Consider the following 10,166-nt stretch of genomic DNA (forward strand, 5'->3'; position numbering starts at 1 on the left):
AACGAGATGCTGATGAGCTGAGGAAAAGTGAATGATGTGGAGAGAAACTATTAAAAATGATTGATAAGAATGAATGAGTTTAAGAGAAATGGACTGGTCTGAAGAGTAGAAAAATAAGTGATGTGGCAAGCAGGAAGGAGTTAAAAAAAATATTTGACCATAGCGAAACAAGCGATATAGTTAAACGGGATACTGATTATTAAAACCACTGAACTATTGAATGAATAAATGCGAGAATGAAAAGAGAGACTATTGTCTGACGCCAATAGAAGCAAATGATTACAAAGGAAAGACATAAAGACTTATGAGGCCGGTATTGACAAGGAATGATGCAAAGATATAACAAAAGAGAATAGAGGAAGAGGCTAAATTAAGATGCTGAATCATTTCCTTCTGTTTCTGTCAACACTTTTATCACTTGTTCCTGTTTGGGAAGTTTTTAAAATCTTAATTTTTCAATTGGCCTTAAATGTGTCGTTTTACTTTTCCCAAATGCCTCGTTTCATTCGTTTCTGAAAAACCCAAAATTATTCATTATATTTTTTAAGAACTGCTGCTGTTACCTTCTCTAGGCCAGGCGCAAGGAAAACAATAAAAGGAAGTGGAAGGAAAGGGCTTAATCCCAAGGAAAACAACAGTCGTTTTTGCCTGTTAGTAGATAAAAAAAAATAAACGAGAGAGAGAGAGAGAGAGAGAGAGAGAGAGAGAGAGAGAGAGAGCCAGGGCGTCTTCTGTCAGAATTTTAGGCTTGTTGAGACGGTCGGTAGGCCTATATGAACAGTGTTTGCCCTCATTGGCAGTAGTAAAAATTGTTTTCACTTGACATCTTCGTCTGGTTTCCTGCTGCCGCCGTATTTGTTAACCATAAGGCTCTTTTATCAATAGATCTTAAAATAAGTGCTGGAGGTTATAAGTACTCGATTTCTTAAACTACTTTTCAGGCTGGTTGTTTTATTTGAGGGACATCTTGAAACTTAACAGTTAATGATTACCACAAAAGTACCTAATTCATGGCTAGATATCACTTATTGTTTTAGATTAAGCTGGCCTTATGCCAGCACGAGATCTTGCTCATAGAGCAGCTCGTAGAACAATATCGGTGCTGTATATTTTGCTTCTTTATATGCGGTAATAGTTTGCTGTGAAATTTGAAAAAGGATGTGATTTTAGGAGTCGACGGAAGTGACAGGTCTAAAAATATTTTTTATGTTATTCGGTTGCTCAAGTGACGTCGGTGTATTTCACGGGGTGTACTGTAGGCATTACTAAAATTTCTTTCCAGCGTCCCTTCGGCCCCTAGCTGCAACCCATTTCATTTCTTTTACTGTACCTCCATTGTTATTATCTTTCTTCCATCTTGCTATCCATCCTCTCCTAACAATTATTTCATATTGCAACTGCTTTGAGGTTCTTCTCCTGTTACGCCTTTTAAACCTACCTACTCTCACTTTCCTTTACAGGGCTGAATGACCTCATAGGTCCCAGTGCATTGCATTTGGCCGAAACTCTATATTCCATCCACTCCATCCTCAAGAAGCTTTCACAGTGAACAGGATCATTGTCCCTAAGCGACTGATATTGCTTTGTTAAAATATAGTACTCGGAACAGAATATAGGAAAAAGTAGGGTAAAATTTGCCATTAAGAATGAATACTCTTTATTTTTTAAGATAAAACATTACGCAATTGTTTTCAAGTCCTCGAGTGAGGATAGATTTCAGGAATTCATGTCTCTCCCTATAGGTCGATTTGTATAGAACCTGTTCAATATTATTCAGAAGACGTTCGTTCAATAGCATGAACACTCTTCTTCAGTGCAGAACGGATGATAGGTTCGCAACTCGGGGAATTTACTATCATGTATAAGCTCCTACAGGAAGTTAGTGCCTTCAGTGCGCCTTACGTGGAGCACTACTGGCATTGCTGAAGGATATTTGCAGCGTCCTTTTTTCCCTTGGGTGCACCCAGTTTTTAGCACTTGACCTTTTACCTACACTTCTACTTGCATCTTTTAAAATCTTGCCCTCCAATCTCTGTTTTTCTTATTAATGCAGTGGTTCTCACTATTTTTATTATCACGCCCCCCTCTAAGAGGTAGTCCTTCCCTCCACGCCCCCCCCCCCCATGCATTTATAAGTAAAGCTCCCTCCTAGATTTAAAGACAAATAATAAAACAAAGAGAAAAATGGGTGTTTTTATTATTTTGGGAATGAATTAGTGAGATACTTGACACTGCCTCTAAGCTGCTAGATCCTGAGTGCATGGTTGAATGCCAGAGAGGACACAGCGTAAGACCCTCTACAACATTCAGCCTGTTTCTCTATTTGGTCTTGAGTGCAACGAACGTGGGAAATGCAGCTTCGCAAAGATACTTTGGATCCGAATGAGTCCAACTAGAGTAGTATACTATAGGAAACTTTACGTTTTAAGGCGATACCTTTGCATTTTCTCATCCTCACTCTTGTTAAAGGGCTCCCCCCGCCCCCTCCGCCCTGGAAATTGCTGAGCGGGCGTGCACCCCTGGATGAGAACCACTATATTAGTGGAATTATAAGGTTTCCTCCCGGTTCCATTTTTAGATCCTAGTGCTGTTTATCCGTTATTTTCTGGATCGCGATATCTGTGTACCCGACCACCTCGTTCTCTCTGTTTACGCCTGAAAGACCGAAAGTGCCATAGTACTTGGCTTGAAAGCCAAATTTGATTAACTCGTCAGTCAGTCGGTCAATAACATATATATTTTTTTTTTTTTTTTTTTTTTTTTTTTTTTTAAGCGCTTGTACTGTAGTTCTGTAAAAGGTGTCCACAGTGGTAAGGACTTACAATAGTTGGACTGAAGCGTCATTTTTCAGTTTTCATTCCTTCCTTCTAGAAGTAGTCAATATCATTTTATATTGTTGATCATTTCAAGAATAAATGAAATTGGTAACTGTTTCTTATTAATCTCTCACTGCAAAAAATAGATAAATAAGTAAATAAATAAATAAATAAAATAAAAATAAAAACTTTTTAGGTTCAGATTACTAAAAACCTAAGTACGATGTTAAAATCGGGGGAAAGGGTCCCTTTATGCAAAAGTGCAATGTGCAATCTTGGATGGTTTGCCTTCGTTGAAAAACTCTTTGCCTCCCCAGCGAGAGTATGATCACATGATTCGGAATCAATTTCAAATTCTCCGAAGGTTATTGATTTGTAATAAGTTCTTGATGAAATGGAAATTGAAATGACTAATTTTCCGAACATGCTTTATTCTGAAAGGATAAAGTAAAATCTGCAATCAGCAGGAGACATTTCTGACTGTAAAACATCCGAACGAGTTCATAGTTTTTGTACACACATACACACACACAAACATATATATGTTATATATATAAATATATACCCTATATTATATACATATATACATATAATATACGTAATATATTATATGTATATATAAACAATTATATATATATATATATATATATATATATATAGATACTAATTATGCATATATACAATCAATATGTACATATATATATTATATATATATGATATATATATATATATATATATATATATATATATATATATAATATATATATACTATATATACATATATATATATATATATATATATATATATATATATATATATATATCTATATATATATATATACTATATATATACGTATATATATATATATATAATATATATATATATATATAATATATATATATTATATAGTGTGTGTGTGTGTGCAGTTAGTTTGTCGGTGTTCCTCAAACTAAAGCTGTTATGATGCTCTTTTCATCAGCAATAGGTCTCGGACTGGATTTGCTGTCTTATCCGGAACGCTTTATACAAGTTTCGTTAGACTCGACTGTAAATCTGTTGACCTAAGCCCCAGTGATTCCCAACTCAATTAAGCTGGCGATCACCCAGTGTTTTCTTGGGTGATTATGAGGCCACCACCACTATATTTGAAATCATTAATTAGGATTTTCATTAACACTTATTTCAAAAGCCACTAAAACATGAGTGGGGTAAATTTTATACACTGGTATATATATCAAGAGATATTTAATACTTAACAAATTCGCACTACATATGTTTAGGTATATTATGGCATGCGCCATGTAATTCGTTTGCAGCAGTGGTAACATGTTACTAATATAGAATGAATTTGTTTGAAATTTCCACCCTGCAGGAGTCATTTCAAACATACATATGAAAGTTTTTGGAGGTTCGTTATGATACATCAAATACTGACGTCTAAAATAACTCGCACGAAAGATTCCTGCACAGGATCTGCTAGCGCCCGTGTTGCCGTGTTTCCATGCAATTTAGGCCAGTCCCTTAACGAAGCTGTTGATAAGCCAATCGCAGGGTTGGAAACTCTCAGTCTCTCGCGAGAGTTCACAAAGGCAGGATGTACGTTTCACTTGTCCTGAAGAATGTCTTTCTAAAGTATCCCTCAGGAGAGATGGAGTATACATCCTACCTATGTGAACTCTCCAGAGAGATTGAGAGTTTCCAGCCCTGTGTCTGGCTTATTAACAGCCAATCAGGAGTGTCGTAAGGGACTGGCCTAGACATCGAATGCTTGGGTGATGGGAATCTACTATAGTAGCATGTTTTTTTACTTCAATTTTTAGAATAAAAATAAGATATCAAAGAAAAGCCTGATATATGTATGCATGTAAGTATACTTTTATACATGGATGAGTTAGGTAAGGAACCATGAAACTAGGAGTAGATAAGAGAAACCAGGTACGATTCTGTGTATAAAGAAAAGACCGTTCTTAATGTTCATGAATCTTGTTGACCAAACTGTCGAGTTCCTGCGACGTCGATGCTAAACTGGGGAATAAAAAAAAAAAGTCAGTGTGGCTTGATACTGTTGCTCAATCTCTTTGAATCTCGCGCTGCCAATTAACATTGCATTCCATTTTTGAGCATCCGTGAATTCGAGACTGCTTTTACGCAATATTGGATTGCTACACGTCTACCTAAGTAAAGTAAAAGACTGTTAGAACGCCCCGGTCTCTGGCGAGAGGATAATTACAGGGATTAAACGCAGTTAGCAAATATGGGCTGCAGTCATTCTCTGATGAAAACCGTTGTCTTGAAATTCATCTTTTAAAAGCCGTAACGCATTTTATATCCTTCGATGAACAAAACGCCCTTTTAGGAAATGAGCGTTTCCTGATATTCTATGTTATAATAATAGTTCAACTGTTTTAATAAAATTTCTGAAATAATACCTTAATAAAAATATCGAATATTATACATTATAATATTTAGATATATATATATATATATATCTATATTATATCTATATATTACCGCACATATATATATTATACTATACATATATATACAAATATTATCCACATATACAAATATAATTATATAGAATATTATATTATAATTAGATAGATAGATAGATAGATATTAATCTACTATATAATATATTTAATTATATATACTATATATATATGATAATATATATATATACATATATCTATATATACACATAGATATAGATATATATTATATATATCTATATATATATATATAGATATATATATATATATATATATATAATATATATTATTAAATTTTTAAAAATCTATATATATATAGTATAATATATATATTATATATATAAAATATATTATATATATATATTTATATATAATATATTATAATAATAAGATATATATATATATATATATGCACACAAACATTACATATAATAGATACCTACATATGCATGTATATACACACGCACATACATACATGTATGCATGCATGCGTGCAAGGGAGTGAATTTATAATATATAACACATTCATACTATATAAGTAGATATACATATTTGTGTATATATATACATATATGTATGTATGTATGTATGCATATTTGTCTCGACTAGATTTCGGAACGTATGTAATTAACTGTTAAAAAGTTTTTCATTGAAACTAGGTGTTCCACATAAAAGATAGAGACGACATACCAATGTTTTGTTAACTTATGACTTCACTCAGTAATAGAGACGGTTTCTCATTCCAGGTAAGATACAAGATACTTGCTGTAATTCTGAGGACTTTTTCGAGAACGACCCCGGCCATATAGTAGGTAAGACGATCATTTTTAATTCGCAAAGAAGCATTGCATCTTGGGTCTAGATGTGATTCGTCTTAAGGTCTGGTTCCAGTGATATTTGGTCTGAATGTTATTATTAACCTTGAAAACGGTTACGCAGCACTTTTAACCGTGAAAACGGTTACGTGGCCATTTTAACCTTGAAAACGATTACGGGGCATTTTCGACTTTGAAAACGGTTACGCGGCATTTTTGACCTTGAAAACTGTTACACGGTATTTTTAACCTTTTAAAGCGGTTACGAGGCATTTTCCCTAACTAAATATCTGTCGGTGTTTGAACACGAAAATCTCTAATCTGTTCATATATTTTATTTGAGGTGTTAATTAGCAGAATGACTTTTTGGGGGTTATGGTATTCTGTGAACTTTGGAGTTAGGAAATGGCGGAAATATTGCGCTGTATAAAATGATTATTCAGACTGTGTCGTTCTTCATTAGAGGAAGGTGCGTGTTGTGACTGATTGCCATCAGTATAAGTGGTCAAAATAAATCTTACTGTAGAACGCATTAATACATTAGAACGTGCGTGTCATTATGATTGAGTTCTCCAGTTCCGGGATGTTAATTAAATAAATTCTCCAACTTGATTATCATTTTCGCCGATTGCGTAGAGCCGACTTTCTTGTTAACATTGTATTATTTCCATATGGGCAAATTAGGTAGAAAATATTTATTTCATCTTGCAGTGGTATTGTTCAGTGGTAGCCTGCTAAGCTCATAGTAGTTAGGTCCGCTGTTAGCACCTGGCCTACCAACTACAGGCAACCTACTCGTAGATCCGAGGGAGAACCAGCAGGAGCTGGGATTAAAAAGAAAAGGCTGAGGAAGTAGCAACAATATATATATATATATATATATATATATATATATATATATATATATATATATATATATATATAGTCATATCACATTACCGTGATTCATATACATACATCGAGCTATAAATGTCCTTTGATATCTAATTCGCTCTACCTCGGAATTAATATATAGAGCCGACAAATCTCTTATCGACTAAAAAAAAAATCCCTTTGGTTAAACATATATGAAAATATATTAATTCCGAGGGTAGAGCGAATTAGATATTAAAGGACATTTATAGCTCGATGTATGTATATGAATCACGGTAATGTGATATGACTATATATAAATAAATAAATATATATATATATATATATATATATATATATATATATATATATATATATATATATATATATATATATATATATATATATATATATATGTATATATATATATATATATATATATATATATATATATATATATATATATATATATATATATATATATATATATATATATATATATATATATATATATATTAATTCCGAGGTAGAGTGAATTAGATATTAAATGACATTTGTAGCTCGATGTATACATATATATATGTATATGTATATATATATATATATATATATATATATATATATATGTATATATATTATGAGAGACGTATTTTTAAAAGGGGAAGAGATTTATTTACCCTCATAAGATAAAGCCTTTCGACGTTTGTTTGTTTTCTTTTGAGCATCATCTTGAAAGTTGCGTTACAGCGAGATGCCATCTGTGTTTTCTTTGCCATTACTGTAATGAGAGTTTTGTTTTTTTATCTAGATTTATTAAAAATTTTTAGAGAGAGAGAGAGAGAGAGAGAGAGAGAGAGAGAGAGAGAGAGAGAGAGAGAGAGAGAGAGAGATATTTTCTCGCAAGTGTCTAGCATAGAAAGATTGCTTTTGCGGGTAAGGCAATTATAATCTTATTTTGACGTCCTCATGCACCAGCGTTTTGTTGCAAGATGCCTTGCACGAGCATTTTCTTCGGTCTTTTAAGTCTCTTATCATTTTAATTTGTTACAATTGGCAAATCGTTTCCATTTTTAGTAACAAGATTTAAATTGTGCATTTTATTCAGGCGGTGTCGCACAAGCTCGAAAATACCTGGTCTCAGTCTTGTATTGACACACATAAGATTCTTCCAACGCATTAGCTCATTGGTGTTATCTATAGGAAACTGTTGTAACATTTTAATAGCGACGTTAGGTCATTAGTGCGGTGTTTTGCCAGTGACAGGAGTTGTTTAGTGCAAATAATTTTACCAATGAATTTTCTCATTGGTAGAAAATTTTCCCAAACAGCATGATCTCAGCGGTCCCCAATTTTACCAACTGCATCAGGTAACTGGTACCAAACATTTTGCCTGACGTTGCCTAATTCATAGCGAATATTAGGGACAAGATTTTCCAAACAATATGAGCTCACTGGTGCAAAACGTTTTGCCAACAACATTAACTAACTGACAAAAGATGCTACCAGTAATTACAAGCAGATATTATTAGACATATTGCCAATAACGTTAGCTCATTGGTGCATACATTTTTTTGGTCATTCGCAACGTTTTTTCGTTTGACATTAGCTAATTGACAAAAAAAAAATTGCGTTAGTAAGAGAGATTAATAAGAAACAGTTACCTATTTCATTTATTCTTGGAATGATCAACAATATAAAATGATATTGACTACTTCTAGAAGAAAGGAATGAAAACTGAAAAATGACGCTACAGGCCAACTATTGTAAGTCCTCACCACTGTGGACACCTTTTACAGAACTACAGTACAAAAGCTTAAAAAAAAAAAAAAAAAAAAAGAAAAAAAAAAAAAAAAAAAAAACAAAAAAAAAAAAAAAAAAAAAAAAAAAAAACTGTTATTGACCGACTGACTGACGAGTTAATCAAATTTGGCTTTCAAGCCAAGTACTATATATGGCACTTTCGGTCTTTCAGGGCGTAAACAGAGAACGGGGTGGTCGGGTACACAGATATCGCGATCCAGAAAATAACGGATAAACAGCACAAGGATCTAAATGTGGAACCGGGAGGAAACTTTATAATCCCACTAATATAGTGGTTCTCGCCCAGGGGTGCACGCCCGCTCAGCAATTTCCAGGGCGGAGGGGGCGGGGGGAGCCCTTTAACAAGAGTGAGGATGAAAAAATGCAAAGGTATCGCCTTAAAACGTAAAGTTTCCTATAGTATACTACTCTAGTTGGACTCATTCGGATCCAAAGTATGTTCGGATCCATGTAGTATCTTTGCGAAGCTGCATTTCCCACGTTCGTTGCACTCAAGACCAAATAGAGAAACAGGCTGAATGTTGTAGGGGTCTTACGCTGTGCACTCTCTGGCATTCAACCATGCACTCAGGATCTAGCAGCTTAGAGGCAGTGTCAAGTATCTCACTAATTCATTCCCAAAATAATAAAACACTCATTTTTCTCTTTTTTTAATTATTTGTCTTTAAATCTAGGAGGGAACTTTATTTATAAATGCAAGGGGGGCGTGGAGGGAAGGACTACCTCTTAGAGGGGGGCGTGATAATAAAAGTGTTGAGAACCACTGCATTAATAAGTAAAACAGAGATTCGAGGGCAAGATTTTAAAAAATGCAAGTAGAAGTGTAGGTGAAAAGTCAAGTGCTAAAAACTGGGTGCACCCAAGGGTTTAAAAAAGGACGCTGCAAATATCCTTCAGCAATGCCAGTAGTGCTCCACGTAAGGCGCACTGACGGCACTAACTTCCCGTAGGAGCTTATATATGATAGTAAATTCACCGAGTTGCAAACCTATCATCCGTTCTGCACTGAAGAAGAGTGTTCATGCTATTGAACGAACGTCTTCTGAATAATATTGAACAGGTTCTATACAAATCGACCTATAGGGAGAGACATGAATTCCTGAAATCTATCCTCACTCGAGGCCTTGAAAACAATTGCGTAATGTTTTATCTTAAAAAATAAAGAGTATTCATTCTTAATGGCAAATTTTACCCTACTTTTTCCTATATTCTGTTCCGAGTACTATATTTTAACAAAGCAATATCAGTCGCTTAGGGACAATGATCCTGTTCACTGTGAAAGCTTCTTGAGGATGGAGTGGATGGAATATAGAGTTTCGGCCAAATGCAATGCACTGGGACCTATGAGGTCATTCAGCCCTGTAAAGGA

The sequence above is a fragment of the Macrobrachium nipponense genome, chromosome 8 (assembly GCF_015104395.2).
Source record: "Macrobrachium nipponense isolate FS-2020 chromosome 8, ASM1510439v2, whole genome shotgun sequence".
NCBI classification, from domain to species: Eukaryota; Metazoa; Arthropoda; class Malacostraca; order Decapoda; family Palaemonidae; genus Macrobrachium; species Macrobrachium nipponense.